Source organism: Malus sylvestris, chromosome 15, assembly GCF_916048215.2.
Source record: "Malus sylvestris chromosome 15, drMalSylv7.2, whole genome shotgun sequence".
Lineage (NCBI taxonomy): Eukaryota > Viridiplantae > Streptophyta > Magnoliopsida > Rosales > Rosaceae > Malus > Malus sylvestris.
In genome coordinates this window covers 16,245,902-16,263,270 of record NC_062274.1, presented here as the reverse complement: position 1 = coordinate 16,263,270, position 17,369 = coordinate 16,245,902, and positions in this window count along the sequence as shown.

Sequence of the window (17,369 nt, the reverse complement as noted above, 5' to 3'; positions counted from 1 at the left end):
AGAAAATCTGTTATATAATCACATGTATATTATTATGTGTTTTTAAAGCTCGGTTTTTTTTTTTCTCTTTTTTTAATAAAAGAGAGTTGGTGGCTTTGCTATGGCAATTCACCTTTTCAGGGACCGAAAAGACTCACATAGTCAATTCAGTCTCCTTTGCCATTATTCACCAGCGCTAGGAATCAAACTCAGGACGTGCCATGTTGAATACGGACCTAGAATTCATCCTCAACTACTGAGTCATCCCACGACAATTGTGTCTTTAGCGCTCGTTAGATGATGAAAGAAACATACACAAGGTTGTATACAATAGATACGATGCGAAAATTTCTGAAGAACCAAAAGTGCAAGCAAATATGACAAATAGGTTGTGTTAGTTCACTTGAGTTTAAGTTTGATTTTCTGTTTACCGGAAAAGTCTAAATTGATAAGTGTACAAAATTCACAGGAGAATAGTAAAAGCTTCAAAGAAAATAGAAGAATAACCTTTAACTTGGATAGTGCCTCCTTCAATACTATATTCATTCTTTGAAGAATTCAATTAAGTTGCTTTACTTTTTTGTCATATTTTGTTGAAAGTATCAAGGTCAAGTTGCCACATCTATGATCCATCTATTGCTTGCAAGCCGTGATGTAGTTTATTACTTTAACTCCAAAAAATAATTTCCAGTGTCCACCTGGACATTGAAGCTTCCAATCGTGAAGCGCCTTTGGAAAATAATATTGCTTGGACTTTTTTTCATTTTTATTCCACCTTCAAACTTGTTATGCCAGGTGGTTAAGTTTGAGGGTTACTAAATTGCTGGTTACGTTTATAGAAGTACGTATTCGGTATTCCTCATATCTTCTTATGAGCAATTTCAGACAAACTCATTAAAGTTTGTTGGTCTAATTTGAATATATACATGAAAATTGTTTTATACATCAAGAAATATTTGAATGTTTTTATTACTTACAATAATCATGAAATTACCAAATTTTAGTATTAATTTGTTGCAATGATTTAGCTCCCCTTGGTTTTGAGAGACTTTTTGATGTGCCCAGAACATGGGACGGTACGTTATATGTTATTATACAAGTAGAGGAAAGTTTTTTTTTCAAGTGTCCCTATACTTGTATAATAACAAATGACAAATGTATTCATATTTCGGATATACTGAAAAATCTTTCATTAGTTTCTTACATTGACATTTGAAGCAAGATCATGTAGAAAGAAATTGCCCTGATTTCATTTATGTGGTAAAAAAACCCTAGGTTTCAAAATCGGGATGTTATTCTTAAAATGATCTTTGCTATATCAGTTGTCTACGAATGCATGAGGGATTTTGAATTGTTACAACAATATCATGAAACTTTTCTCCAAACTACCATCTCTCTATCTCAGGATTATAACAAAAATTGCAATCAGTTGGTTCTTTTTGGCACGATACCTATTTAGAATGGTGTTTGGATCCAACTTTACACCATCAGCCTGTGCAATCACGGTCGTTGAGTGAGCACAGCTCCACACTATCAGATGAAAAAGTGAAGATAATTTTATTATTATTAAAGGATATTTCATGATCTTTTAATAACAAATTATCTTGATATTATCTTATACAGGATAATAAGATGCAAATTATATCTCCAAGCAAGTAGTATAGTTCAAATGGACTTGGGATTCTTGTTATCAGATTGGAGCAGCATGATGGGTTTGATTAGAATTGTCAAGATGCATGGTCTTCATGTATGCATGGGATGCCAAGATGAAATCAACAGGGAATGTCCCCCACGTGTGTTTGGAGTCGGTCAACCATGCATATAGGTTATTTTGGATAATAGCGGTACATGATGATCACAAAAAAATAATGGAGTGGCATATTCTAGATTAGGATAATTATTAGCACAGAAATATATGCTAATAATTAGCATATTCTTCAGGGATGAGCATGGCATGGGCTAAAGTGTTTAAACTTTGGCGATGCATGCACTTGGACGCAAATATGGGCACTAACATTGCATGGTTCCTCAGGATGCTATAGAAAGAGTTTCATGTGCATGCAATTGGTCTGATTCCATCAAATCCAATAGCCAATGGTCAATGAGGATGGGTCATTGTTAAGCGGTCAATTAACGAATGGGATAGCTATCAAGAGTTTTATTTGTATAAACTGCTTATCTTCAGAAGATTCAAGTTGTGGATAACTACAGATGTTCCGCGAGAAACACAAGCAAATAGTGCTATAAATACATGAAGTTGTGCAACGTGAAGACCATATCCAATTCAAAACACAAACTGCTCTGCACAAACTCTGGCTCTAAGTGAAACCTCTCAACAACCTTAAGATTTTTATTTTCTTTTTCCGCCAACACATCTTTAGTTTGGATACACAGCACTGTGAAAGCAATCAGTGACATCTTCAGTTTGGATAAACATCATTGTTATCGTAAAATCAGCCAGCCGTAGAGCACATTCAGTTTGGATAAACAGCATTGCGACGAGGCTAACTGGTTATCTATCCAAGTCTCGTTCGAGAAGGATTTTCAGATTCTTATTGGTAGAGGTCATCTCATCAGCCTTCTCGGCGAAGTGAGGCGTTATTAGGTTACTACATTTGGCACCCTAAGAGCCGAATTTGATATTGAACTTCACAGAACTAGCAAGCTTGTCTTCAGGCTCTAGAACCCGAAGGCCGACGTGTGTTCTTTCCTTGGCCGCAGTCGCGAGATTCAGAAGTCAACAACATGCCCAATGCAACATCAACAAATTTTACTCATCGGCCGAGCTTGGCCATCTAGTTGGCACGCCCCGCACACAACCGAATGACGTAGTTAGCTTATTAATTACTCGGCTTGTGTGTCACGTAGGCTTGGTAGTTTTTAGGGTCAACATTTTGGCACGCCCAGTGGGACTCAATGTTAAAACTATGAAGTTCATATGATATATCAAGATTCCAATCCGGCTTCATTTAGCCGATTGCACGAGCTTCTTGCGCAATTGAAAAGAAACAATGAAGAGGGTACAAAACGTCTTGAGAAGGATAGAAAACGCCTTGAGGAGGATAAAAGATTATGGGAAGCGGTAAAAATTCTTCGTGGCGTGAGAGCCAGGCAAAAATCATTTGCCTATATGTTGAGAATAAAAGCTCATGTTACCCTACAAGAGCAATGGGTATACAAAGACAAGGCTTGATTTAATGACTAACTATATGAAGAACGATTTCCTTACATTTCTGACTACAGATCAATTCCATTTGAAAAATGGTTAAGTTCAGAGGCATGTGAGCAATTTTTCACTCCGGGCACAATCAAAATTCGGCCTAAGAAAATTGTCAAAACAGTCAAAGAAAAACCTAGGCCACCTGTTGTTTCGGTCAACACTGAAAGTATGGTAGGCCTAGAAGAAAAGTTCAAGTTTTTAAGCCAAAAATCGACTCAAAAGATTATTCATCAAAGGAGCGTTCCAATGATGAATAGGGCCAAGATATGGTCTAGACGCTGAAACCATGACAGTCAATATGGTTATTGGCGATAAAGCCGATATGGAGAAACCTCGTTAGGCTAAGTTGTTCGAGTTAGAAGCTGAAATTGGCAAGAATCAAAAATATTTCGCCAAGGCAAAAGTACTTTGGAAATAATTCTTTATTCGGCCTAAAGCGAAATCAAATTGAGAATTTTGATATAAAAAGATCTCAACTTGGAATAAAACATCGTTGGCCTCCTCCTCATTATGGTTTGGCCAATTTTATTTTCATTTGCTAAAAAAAAAAACTATGAATAAATTATTTTCTTAATTAGTTGGCCATACAGGTCGATACATAAGAAAATAAGGGGGGCAACATGATGATGTGACATCCAAAAGATGGTGTGCTTGGCTTAAAAAGTTGTTCTTCACCGCGAAGACCGTGCTTGCTATCAGTAAAATGGTGGTGCTTGTTGTGATTCCATTTGTCTTTTTATGGCCATAACCATAATAAGGCTGCTTCATGGCCTTATATTTCTCATTATTTGGCCTTGTAGCCAATTAGTTAATAAATGCCCAGGTGCCATTTTGGTCGTGGGGTTCGGCTTCTATTGGTCTCGACCAATAAAAGGGAATGAACTAATATAGATCAGACTTTGCGCATGCTGCATGGCCATATCCAAAAATGGTTTGTTTATGGCCTAGTACGGTATTAAAAGCAGATTTTTAATGGTAGGCGAGATAAAGGTGTTTTTATGGCCGAAGTTTTTTGTTCTTCGACTTTATAAATGCTCAACGATGATTTGTTCGGTGACTGAAGTAATTGATGGCAGGCCGAGCTACCAAGAAATAGATTTTTCTCTGCCTCATTTTTTTTTTAAGTTTCGACGGTCGAAGTGATTACAAGGTTTTTTTGACGTAGAAGTTTTTGCCGAGCCTTGTATAGAGTGTTGAATGTATGTCAACAATCTGTGATAATTTATATATGCTAATAAATAATAAATGCAATAGGAATTAACAGAATATAAACTAGAATACGAATTATAAAAACAAACAACTTGAAGATCGAGGCTTGCGTACTGCAATGTCCTTGAAACAGAAATTTCGTCCCTACTCTGTGCTTGTAGTTCTATGGACGTCTGTTTCATCAGGATTCAAGGATCAAGTTAAAATTCCAGCACCGGAAAATTTAACTTCTGGCGAATTTAGTGTGGTTCTCTCAGTAAGAAGGTTTAGGAATGTAGAAAATGAAGTTGATTATTTTCTGTCTACTAAATGCCATGCAGATGGATGTATATATATCAGATGGATGCCTGTTTGCAACAGGTATGAGAATGGGGTGTGACTGTTGGGAGACTTCTCTTCAAGGGGTGCTTTGCTCTCTGTTCAGAAAGAACTCTCAGACTTCAAATTCGAATTTTAAAAAATAATTAATTAAATCCGAAAAATAATTAATTAAATAATTAATTATATATTAATTACCAATTAATTAATGCACCCCAAAGCCCAGCCCCAAGGGTAAGCCCAATTTTAGTCTCCAGGCCTATTACTCCAATCACTTTCTATAAAGGACAAAGCCTTATAAAGTGATAAAATCTTTTGGGAATGGCCAATGTGGGACAATGAAATGTCTACTCAAACTATTTAAATTTCCAACATAGAGAACGATGGCAACAGGGAGAGACCACAACGCTAGCAGAATAGAGGTGATTTTATTGCCAGGAAACAATAAGAAGTTGGCCTAGCCACATTGAGCATAAAGTTTGTCAGCACTGTGTTAGCGTATATATGTTGGCCATCCTGCAACGATATATGCATATATATATATATATATGTGTGTTTGTATCATACTTGACCAATCTTGAAACTACTGAGCACCGGTCAACGTTATACCGTCAAGGATCCAGAAGAGTTTCCATCCAACCAGAAGGCCAATCACAGCGCGACACGTGTTGACATCAGAAGCCAATCATAGCGGGACACGTGTCAACATTAGAAGCTAATCATAACACGACACGTGTCAATGTTAGAATGAAACTAGAAACTCTCTTCTATAAATAGAGATCATTCTCTCACAATATTTCCTAATGTCATTTGTACTAAATCATTTACTAGTACTCACTAAATGAGAGATTCAACCTATGTACTTGTGTAAACCCTTCACAATTAATGAGAAATCTTCTACTCCGTGGATGTAGCCAATCTGGATGAACCACGTACATCTTATGTTTACTTCCATGTCTCTATCCATTTGCATACTTATCCACACTAGTGACTGGAGCAATCTAGCGAAGGTCACAAACTTAATACTTTCTGTTGTACCAAAGTCTTTACTGATTTTGTGTATCAACATTTGGCACCATCTGTGGGAACGACACTTATTCCCACTATCTTCAGCTTTGTTAAGCTGGTTTCCACCATTCGTACACTCTTTTTTTACCATGCATCCCTTTCCAACATGGGGAGCGAAGGAAGCCACAACACACAGAATGACACCCATCTTGTACCTGGTGCGAAGCAACAAAAGAAGGAACAAAAGAAGTTTGCTCCTCAGGCTAAAGTCGATAAGTTGGAGGCTCAGAATAACAAGATAACAATGAAGAATGAGATCCTCCAAGAGCAGTATGAGAAGGTCTTCGAGATGCTCCACGAGGTTAGATATACTAAAACACACGAGCTCATCACCCATGTGAAAGTCAACCATTAACTGGGTGCCCCCCAACAAGGAGGGTCATTTGCCATCGACCTGGGTATTTCTGTTGAGGAGCGAACTACTCATTAAAATGGCGACCAACATGAGACTTCTCTCAACCCAGCTGCTTCGACCCGAAGCAGGAGGAATGGAGGAAGACACCTCCTTACAGAAGGAGTGGAAGGATCAAAAGTCGCCTTTCGTGACTGTCGAGACTTCCTAAAGCAACGTCGAGACAATCCCATCCATGTAAGCTTGAATATTAATGACCCAAGGGTCTCTGAAATACTCGGTCCCTTCCCATGTCCCATACCGACTACCAATTTGGGGAAGGGGCAACAAATCCTAGATAAACATGAAGGTATAGGGGACTCAAAGATATTCCGACAGACACACCTTAGAAGTCAGTACGGCGAGTCCAGGAAAAAATCACATGCTCTTGATTAAACCTTCCTACTTCAAATAGGAGATGGAGATTTACGAAAGAAAGCTCCAGTGGTACATGACTCCACTCAGGACCCTCTTGACCTACAACTCCTTAAGGAAGTAAATAAGTTGAAGGCCGAACCACAAGCTGAGATACCTGATTGGAACCAACCTAGGCCTAGCCCTCTTACAAGGAAGATCCTCGACACCCCACTCCAAGCAAAGACAAAGCAGAAGCTTGGCTTGCAACTCTATACTGGAAAGGAGGACTCGATTGAACACCTTAACCTCTTTGAGTCCACCATGGCATACCGAATACACACCGACGAAGAGCGATGTCTTCTCTTCCCCTCCACCCTCTCTGGCAGAGCTCTAAATTGGTATTGCCGTCTTCCACCTGAGACAATAAACTCATTTGAGAAGTTGAGGAAACTGTTTGTTTCTCAACACATTTTCCAGACCGATCGCTTGCACTCTGCGGATGACTTGTACACTATTCACCATAAGCCAGACGAGTCATTATGTATGTATGCTGGCCGTTTCAGCCACGAGTATTCCCGTTGTGCCGAGGCAGACGACAAGACTGCCTTCAAAGCCTTCACGGCAGGCCTACGTGATTGTTTCTTCAAGTACATGATAAATGCCAATACTTGGAAGACTTACTCTGAGGTGATGGCACAGACTTACAACCATGCCTCCGCTGAGGCAATGACATATCAAGGGAAACCCCCCACAACCACCCCTTATCAACAAGTAGGGAGTGAAAGCCAGATCCAACCAAATGAGAAGACCTCGACTTTCCAAATGGCAGCGGTGCCTCCCCCTGCCTTACTTAATACTTCGCCAAGTCAACAGACATATCAACCTCAGGGCAAAAGGAAAGATTTCCATCCTCACCAGTCTTATTTTAGTCAAATGAGTAACAGACACTGTCGCGATAACCAAGGGTATCGCCATGATAATGCTCGCCCCCAGGCAGTCAACACAGTGGGCCAAACACGTGTCAGGATAGGCCCTACCCCGAGGTATGAGACTTACACACCTTTGAACGCTATATGCGTGGCCATTTATCCCAGCATAGCACACCTGATACCGAAGCCAATACCGAGGCAGTCGGGTTACAAGCCCACGAAGAACACGGGCACATTTTGCTACTACCACGAGCATAACGGCCATGATGGCGAGAAGTGTATCACCCTTCGTGATCATATTGAAGTTTTGGCGCGTAAAGGAAAAATTGATCGATTCCTTCTTCACCCTTCAAGGGATAACTGTAACCAACGCCAAGTGAATGTGATATATTCCATAAGCGGCGGCACACCCATATCTGAATCTTCTAATAGGGCCATGCAAAACAGCGAACGAGCTTTAAGGCCTAGCCACCAAGTGTTTCACGTGGAAGATATCAGGGGAGACAAGTATCAAAAGCCTAACTGAGATCCAACATGTTTCACCCTAAGGAAGAAAAATGTATCATTTACCCTCACAACGACCCACTGATCGTGGAGGCTCACATAGCCAACTTTGAAGTACGATGAATCCTGGTAGACACAGGGGCTTCGGTCAATATCATGTTTGCTGAAGCTTTCAGGGCACTTAATGTAGCTGAACACTTGCTCGATCGCTCAATTTCTCCCCTGATAAGCTTCTCCGGTGATATCATGCAACCTTTATGGAGCATACACTTACCTTTCACCATTGGTACATGCTTTTACACAGCTACCATTACCACTAACTTCCTGGTGGTTGATTGCCCAACGACATACAATGTCATCTTTGGACGCACAGGCATCAATGATCTCAAGGCCATGGTATCCACACATATGTTGTTGATGAAATTTCCAACCCCCTATGGCAATGGTTACATTAGAGGAGATCAACTTAGTGCACGGTCATGTTACAACACTTCGGTCAAGCAACAACACATGTATGTGCCCAAGGAAACCTTTCTATACATGACCAAGTCATAAAGACTAGCCCAGACGAAGCCAACTTGGATCTTCACGGTGGCAACAGTCAACCCGATGATCCTCGATATGACTCTTTCATCCAGCAAGCACAACCCGCTGAAGAGTTGAAGAAGGTTTCTATATCAAAAGATTATCCAGATCGCATAGTGAAGATTGGCACCACCTTGTCACCACTCATTCGGTTGGCATTGATCTCTTTTTTGCAAGAGAACACTGAGGTCTTCGCCTGGTCATACGAGGACATGCCAGGCATCTCTCCTGATATCATATGTCATTGCTTAAGTATTGACCCCAAAACCAAGCCGGTGAGACAGAAGCGAAGATCTTATGACGCTGAACGATACGAAGCAATGAAGGCAGGAATGAGGTACAATAAATCTCTGAAGTACAAAAATAAGGGGAAAATTCCTACAAGCAATAACTCTCTGAATGTACTTCTTGCACACAATTGGTGCCCTTATAAAAGAAAGGGCAACATGGCCGTTGGTTCAAAAATCGAAGAGGCACCACTCTCCGGATTTCGAAGATGCACCACTTTCCACACCCAACATCAACTTCTCGGGTACCACAGATAACTTTGCCAGAGATATCTGACAAAGTTTCAACACATAAATTTTGAAGGTCCAGTTACCCTACTATTACCCACAAGGGTAAAGGAACAGCACCACTATCCGAATTTCGAAGAGACATCACTTTCCACACGCAACATCAGCTCCTCGAGTACCACAGATAACTTTGCCAAAGATCTCTGACAAAGTTTAGACACATAAATTTTGAAGGTCCAGCTACCCTATTATTACCCACAAAGGTAAAGGAACAGCACCACTGTTTGATAACTGGAAAGTCCCTATGTGTGTCAACCTCTGTGCTCCGTGGCAAGGCAGATTGGCAAAAATGCCCAACCTTTACTCACATTCGAGAAAACACTCCCAACAAGATTGCTTGCTCAAAATCGAAGAGGCACCGCCCTCCGAATCTCGAGAGCTAGACTCCCAACACGATTACTTGCTCAAAAATCGAAGAGGCACATCTCTCCGAATCTCGAGAGCCAGACTCCCAACAGGATTACTTGCTCAAAAATCGAAGAGGCACCGCTCTTCGAATCTCAAGAGCTAGACTCCCAACAGAATTACTTTCTCAAAAATCGAAGAGGCACTGTTCTTCGAATCTCGAAAGCCAAATCCCTGACAGGATTACTTATTCGAAAACCGAAAAGGCACCGCTCTCCGAACTTCGAGAGCTAGATTTCCTTGGATAAAGCTTGTTTGTAATCTTCACACGCAACATTAGCTTTCCAAATACCACAGATAACTTTTTCAAAGTGCTCTGACAAAGTTAAAACACATGAATCTTGCAGCTCCTACTACATTGCTATGACCGAGAAGGGTAAAGGAACAGCGTTACCACTCGCTATTGGGATAATTCCTATATATGTCGACCTTCATTCTCCACAGCCAGGCAGACCTGCAAATAAAAAAAAATGCTCAACTTTTCTTCACATCCGAGAGGGCACTCTCAGCAGAGTCTCTTGAAATACTCAGATTCTTTTCCCCCGATAATACCTCTGCAAATAAGCCACACTAGAGCAAGAGTATCTTATATCATTAGGGTTAAAAGTAAGAGTATCCCATATCATGCTTTTTCTCTGTCTTTTCCTTTGGCCTTGTTTTTACCTGCAAGACAAGGAGAAAGAGAGCAATAAGTCAGCACTTGGAATCAAGCTTCTAGTCAGGAACTGACTGCCTGGAACCCATTGCCTGATTACTTACCTGGCATTGCTCTTGAGTACTAATCTTCAACATCTTATGCTTCCAGAGAATATACCACATCTACCTGAGGAACAAATAGGGTAAGTAAGAATGATACAAGGAAGCATGTGGAGACAAGCATAACAGAACACATGCCGATATATCCACTACTTTGTCAACAACAAAAGTATCATATATCATCAGGGTCGAACGTACTCTAGATTTGATGGACTTGTTTTGACCCTCAAATTCTTGAGTCGGCCTTATATTCTGGAGGAAACCAGAAAACCCTCCAACCCAATTCAAGAATAAGCCTGTAGAAAGTTACTTCTTCAAAAGCAAAAGTATCTCATATCATCTCTTCTCCATCTGCTTTTCCCTATCCTTGTTGCTGTTTATGACACAAGGAGAATGAGAACAATCAACCGGAAGCCGAAGTCGAACCTCTGATCCAGGTTGTTTGCTTGGAAGTTTGATTGCTTACCTTGTCTGTTACATCCTTCGGCAAATCTCCTAACTCGGCGACTTGGTGGACTCCTACTATAGGGTTTGTATTGCACTTGACCAAGCCCGAAACTACAAGTAAGCTTCAAGTGAAATTGATACATTACCTTGTGCATCTTCATCGGTTAAAGATACCACCCCTGGATGGAGGAAAATTACTTCCAGAGAAGATGCCACATCTATATATGAGACAGATAAGGCAAGTGAAAATGATATCACACTTCGGTACTTAGAAGTTTCATGATTATTCAATGGCTTGGATCTTGCAAGTCCCCAACCGAAGAGTTTCTCTCACTCGGGAACTTAGGGGAGCATTGTTTGTACCATACTTGACCAATCCTGAAACTACTAAGCATCGGTCAACGTTATACCATCAAGGACCCAGAAGAGTTTCCCTTCAACCAAGAGGCCAATCACAGCGCGACACGTGTTAACATCAGAAGCCAATCATAGCGCAACACGTGTTAACATCAGAAGCCAATCATAACACGACACGTGTCAATGTCAGAATGAAACTAGATAATTTCTTCTATAAATAGAGATCATTCCCTCACAATATTTCCTAATATCATTTGTACTAAATCATTCACTAGTACTCACTAAAGGAGAGCTTGAACCTATGTACTTGTGTAAACCCTTCATAATTAATGAGAACTCCTCTACTCCGTGGACGTAGCCAATCTGGGTGAACCACGTACATCTTGTGTTTACTTCCTTGTCTCTATCCATTTGCATACTTATCCACACTAGTGACTGGAGCAATCTAGCGAAGGTCACAAACTTAACACTTTCTGTTGTACCAAAGTCTTCACTGATTTTGTGCATCAACAATATGCATAGACTACAACGTCACATCAAAACAGGCCAAAAGAGAGATGGCATGCAAAAGATAATGGTAGGTTCATAAGATTAATGAAAAGCCACCCATTTTAAGTGGTAGGCTTCCATGTGGGCTAGCCCTCTTATTCGGTGAGAAAGTTATTCAATGGAGATATAAGTCCATCTACGGACTTTAAACATCATGGCATTCTTTTGTTGAGAAGGAAAATATTTGCAACATATATTTATTTGTAACTTCTGCCGAGAAGCTCCCACGCCCTTCAGTCGTTTCTATTAATCTACTCAGTGTCTTCGACTAATTTCAGCATCGCATTCGTCGAGAAGTGCCAGTTGCTAATCATTTCCGGTTCGACAATAACTCTGACTGGTTTTTTGGGGATTCTCAGCCGGAAGACAAGGAAAATTGGCTGATACCTCATGTTCAACAGCGTTTGAGACTGATTGTTGAGTTTCTTTTTGCGGCCTAGCAGACGTATCCATTGCCATTTTGAGCAACCTAATTGTTCCATTGACTGCACAACTGCAGGCTTCAAACAACAGACTGAAAGAGGATGATGCCTTGGGAATTAGGAACAACAGAACGTGCAGGACTCGCTGGATGTATGGTTGTGGAAGCAGATTAATTCGTGCATGGTTAGTGCTCCACTTTTCAGTTGTGGTGATAGAATGCAGGTCGTATCAAATTCTGAGTTGTGAACTTGTTGCAAGCTTGGCACAAAGTGTCAAGATGACGTACTTTTATCGCGAAGTGAAATCATTTTCTACTGATTTGGTCGTATGAATTTGGTCATTCGGTCGCTGTGACTATAGTGAAGAGTTATAAGTTTGACATCAGTTCAATGACCCAAAGTTGTTTGTCTTGATTAATGACATATTTCTCGGTCGAGAAAAGGCAGGTGGTGGGAGTTATTTGAAAATTCTTCGGCCCAGGTGAAAAGTTAAGCAGAAGTTGCTTGGGTGTATTCAGTGAGGATGCTTCGGTAGTGATTCAAGTTCAATATATTTTTTGGTGTCGATGTGCTCCTAATCGGCTGGAGAAAATTAATTTCCTTAACCATTCGGCTTACGAGCCAAAGCTCAAGGAAACTGAGGGGCAATGTTTGGACCTAAATTTACACCATCGGCTTGTGCAATCAAGGCCATTGAGTAAGCATAACTCCACACTATCGGATGAAAAAGTGAAGATAATTTTGTTATTATTAAAGGATATTTTATAATCTTTTAATAACAAATTATCCTGATATTCTCTTATACGGGATAATAAGATGCAAATTATATCTTCAAGCAAGTAGTACAGTTCAAATGGACTTGGGATTCTTGTTATCAAATCGGAGCAGCATGATGCGTTTGATTAGATTTGTCAAGATGCATGGTCTTCATGTATGCGTGGGATGCCAAGATGAAATCAACAGGGAATGTCCCCTCATGTGTGTTTGGAGTCGGTCAACCATGCATATAGGTTATTTTGGATAATAGCGGTACCTGATGATCACAAAAAATAATGGAGTGGCATATTCTAGATTAGGATAATTATTAGCACATAAATATATGCTAATAATTAGCATATTCTTCAGGGATGAGCATGGCATGGGCTAAAGTGTTTAAACTTTGGCGATGCATGCACTTGGACGCAAATATGGGCACTAACATTGTATGGTTCCTCAAGATGCTATAGAAAAAGTTTCATGTGCATGCAAATTGGTTTAATTCCATCAAATCCAACAGCCAATGGTCAATTGTCAAGCGGTCAATTAACGAATGGGATAACTATCAAGAGTTTTATTTGTATAAACTGCTTATCTTCAGAAGATTCAAATTGTGGCCAGCTACAAATGTTCCACGAGAAACTTAAGCAAATAGTGCTATAAATACATGAAGTTGTGCAACGTGAAGACCCTCTCCAATTCAACACACAAACTACCCTGCGCAAACTCTCACTCTACGCGAAACATCTCAACAACCTTGAGATTTTTATTTTCTTTTTTCCCCGACACATCTTCAGTTTGGATAAACAACATTGTGAAGGCAACCGGTGACATCTTCAGTTTGGATAAACATCAATGTTGCTGTAGAATCAGTCAGCCGCGAAGCACCTTCAGTTTGGATAAACAGTACTACGACGAGGCCGACTGGTTATCTATCCAAGCCTTGGTTGAGAAGGATTTTCAAATCCATATTGGCAGAGGTTATCTCATCAACATTCTCGGTGAAGTGAGGTGTTACCAGGTTATTACATTCGGCACCCTAAGAGCCGAATTTGATATTGAACTTCGCAGAACTAGCAGCGTTGTCTTCAAGCTCTAGAACCCGAAGGCCGAGGCATGTTCCTTCCTCGGCCGTAGTCGCGGGATTCAGAAGTCAGTAGCGCGCCCAACGCAACATCAACAAATTTTACTCACCAACCGAGCTCGGCCGTCGAATTGGCACACCCCGCACACAACCGAATGACGTAGTTAGCTTATTAATTACTTGGCATGCGCGTCACATAGGCTTGGTAGTTTTTATGATCAATAAATGGCTAATGAAGCAATCTGAAGAAGCTTCTCAAAACAAAAAGGACAAATAATTATGGAGGCAGGTTGTCGTAGACTACAACCGTGATTAGGTGACCAGTAACCTACCGCTAAACCAATTAGTTGAAGTATTTAACACAATGCACAAGCCTCTTTTTTCAACAAAATAAAAATAAGGTCAGTTGCTTAAAATTCAAACTTTAAATTGTTTTTTTCAATATCTTCTGTTAGCTACCTCGACATGGATCCAATTTTCGAGTCATTATATATCATATGCAGATTATTATTTATTGTAGCACCGAAGACGTATTCGTTAAACAATCAAACTATATTATTACAAAAATATATGAATAAGATACTCATTCGATTCTCATGGCATGCCAACACTCAAGCCCTAACAGATTATCCCATCATATCTCTACGACTCTAACCCTAACATACATTTTCTATAGATGATTTACAAATTTGTTTGTACATCAATAATCATCAATTAGTAATTAAGCAAACCGGTGGATTTTTTTTTTTACCTTGTAAGGCTTAATCAAGTTAGAGTATTCTGATTTCTCTCTACACTTAAGTTTGACCTTTTTCATAATTTCGATGAATTTAGTGTAGAATAGTATATATGTAAAACAAAACTGTCAAATAATGACATAAATATTATTTTTACCTAATTAACTTAATTAATGACGTGCATGTCATGCCATTCAGATCATCATATGATTTAGGTTACATGCACAAAACAAGTGTGGTGATATAATTTCTTAATACTAGGCATTTCTCACCACGTACTAATCAGAAACTGAAGTAAAGGAAAGGAATATATATTTCTATCTTAAAAAAAATTGATGAGTAGATTAATGTAAAAGAGATAAAAGATAAATGCACGACACTTTACTTACCTAGACAAACGAAGAGCGAACCGTGAAAATAATGCGTCTTCCTTTTATCAGACGCAATGGCATTCATCTTTCTATGCCTCACATAGTTCACGGTTGTTTTTTTGGTAAAACTTACAATAATAGCAGGAACAAAATCTTATTCTACTAAATTGGTCTGTTGTATGAATCTAAAAATGTAATTGCGCTTGGTTCTGCACTAAGTATTTCGTTAGCTCCAAGTTTTCCATGTCTTTTTTTTAAAATCTTTTTTTAAGTCTTCCTCTATCCGTTTTATTTTGAGCATCTGTCTCATAAAAAAGTCACTTAACAGAACAAGCTTGACAATAGAAAAAGTTTTGTTCACAGACCAACTGCAAAGAAAAGTATTTTCGACGTGCTTAATATTTTCCTAATTATATTACCTTAAAGTAAAAAGAAGGTAATCACTTTAGTAATGCGAACACTAAATCACTAACATTTTGCTTTAGTTTTGTTTTCAAATTTGCTTATCACTTTATCCGTTTGCACTTGCACCTAATTAATCGTCAACAACAATCCATTACGTAGCAAAACCTATAAAAATAAAATTCAGTTTAAGGGGAGTATTATTTGTTGAGATGGCTGGCTATCTTGCCATGCAGTTTCATGACGTAGCAAAACCAATAATTGGTGGGTCCCAAAGCTTCTTTTTTCATAATCCTGTACTACCCAATTTTGATCCATTTACTTTTGTTATCAACTTAATTAATATTGTAGTTCTTTCATTTGTTTTATATATATATGTGTGCGCGCCCGCGTGCATGTGCATGTGCATGTGTAAATTAAATGACATGAAAATTGATAATTGGATTATTACTTAAATTAACGTACTTACTTTTTATTAGTAGCACATTATTTAGTCTACCTAGCATTACCATATATAATATATATAGTATATATATTATAATATTATTAGCAGGAGCAAGAGAGTTCGAAACTATTACAATATTTAGGGGAGGGAGGAGTTTCAAACCCAGGATGCCTAGGTAGAAACTCAACACCCTACCCACTAAGATATTGGACCACATACAGATTTGTTTTATATTTGATTACTTGTAATTTTTATTCACATGTTTTTTTTTTTTTGTTAAAAAAAAAAAACCATATCGAATGACACTCATCTTTATCTTACCACTTGAGGAAATGTGGTCACTTGTTAATTTACTAGATTGATTCAGATTCACAGTTTAAAAATAATTAGATTATAATTATTTAAATTGTTTTTTTTTTAGATTAAAAAGTTTTGGGGGAGGAGAGGCTACTCCATTTTAAGGCAAGTACATACCACAAGTCTCTTTGATGACCTGCATACCAAAGAAACTACGGATGATTTGTGATTACTCGTGGGGAACCAAATTTCTGATAGTTTACATCAATGGTATTGCCTAAAATAGGTAATCTTCTTGGAAAATGAAGAAGGAGTTGGAGGCCCTTTTATTGGAGACCCCTTCTTTGATTTTTACAAATCGTCCACTAAGATAGATTGTTGGCAGCAGGATTCGAACCTAGATATTGGTCTAACAAAGAGAAAGATATATTACCAACTCAACTAACCCTGCCTATTTTATTGTTTTAGCAAATGATGCAAACTTGATATTCATATCAAACAAATCTTCTATCATTTGAGAGAAAAAACATAATATTAAAATTGTATATAAACACTTGACGGTGATATTATTTTCGTTACCCGTCTCCCTCTCTCCAGGTCGGATCCATTGTGTTCATGAAGTTGAGAACGTCACGTTTATTATTTTGAAGCTCAAAAGAATACCCAATTTCTCATCACGTCCAATGGCTTTGCTTATTTCCTTTTAGAAATTATTGAATAAGAATGGCCACTTGATTACCAGATACGTACAAACGATCAACTTAGCTTTTTTCAAAAGCACAAGCCAATATCTAACAAATTTATCCAATAAAACTGCAAATTTGCAACTGTGTGGTGATGATCAAAAGGATGATAACATGAAGATGAAACCTCAGTTCCATGACCAAATTGCCTATAGATGGGATCTTTGTACATTTTACTCGGTTAAGCCCAATAATTTCACTTATTTTCGATAGATGTATAATTTAATCCCAATAATTTCACTCAGTTTGATAAAATGTCTCACAAAATTTATTTTTGTAAAAGTCTCTTTATAAACATCTAATAACACAAATTAAAACTTCGATCGCATTAAATTGTACGCTAGATTACACATAAAATTGTCTTTGTGAGTGGGACCTTAAGCCCATTTTATATTGCTCTCATACAAATGAAACATAAGTTTCAATGATAAGGCAAAGCGTTTAAGGTTCACCAAATTAACAA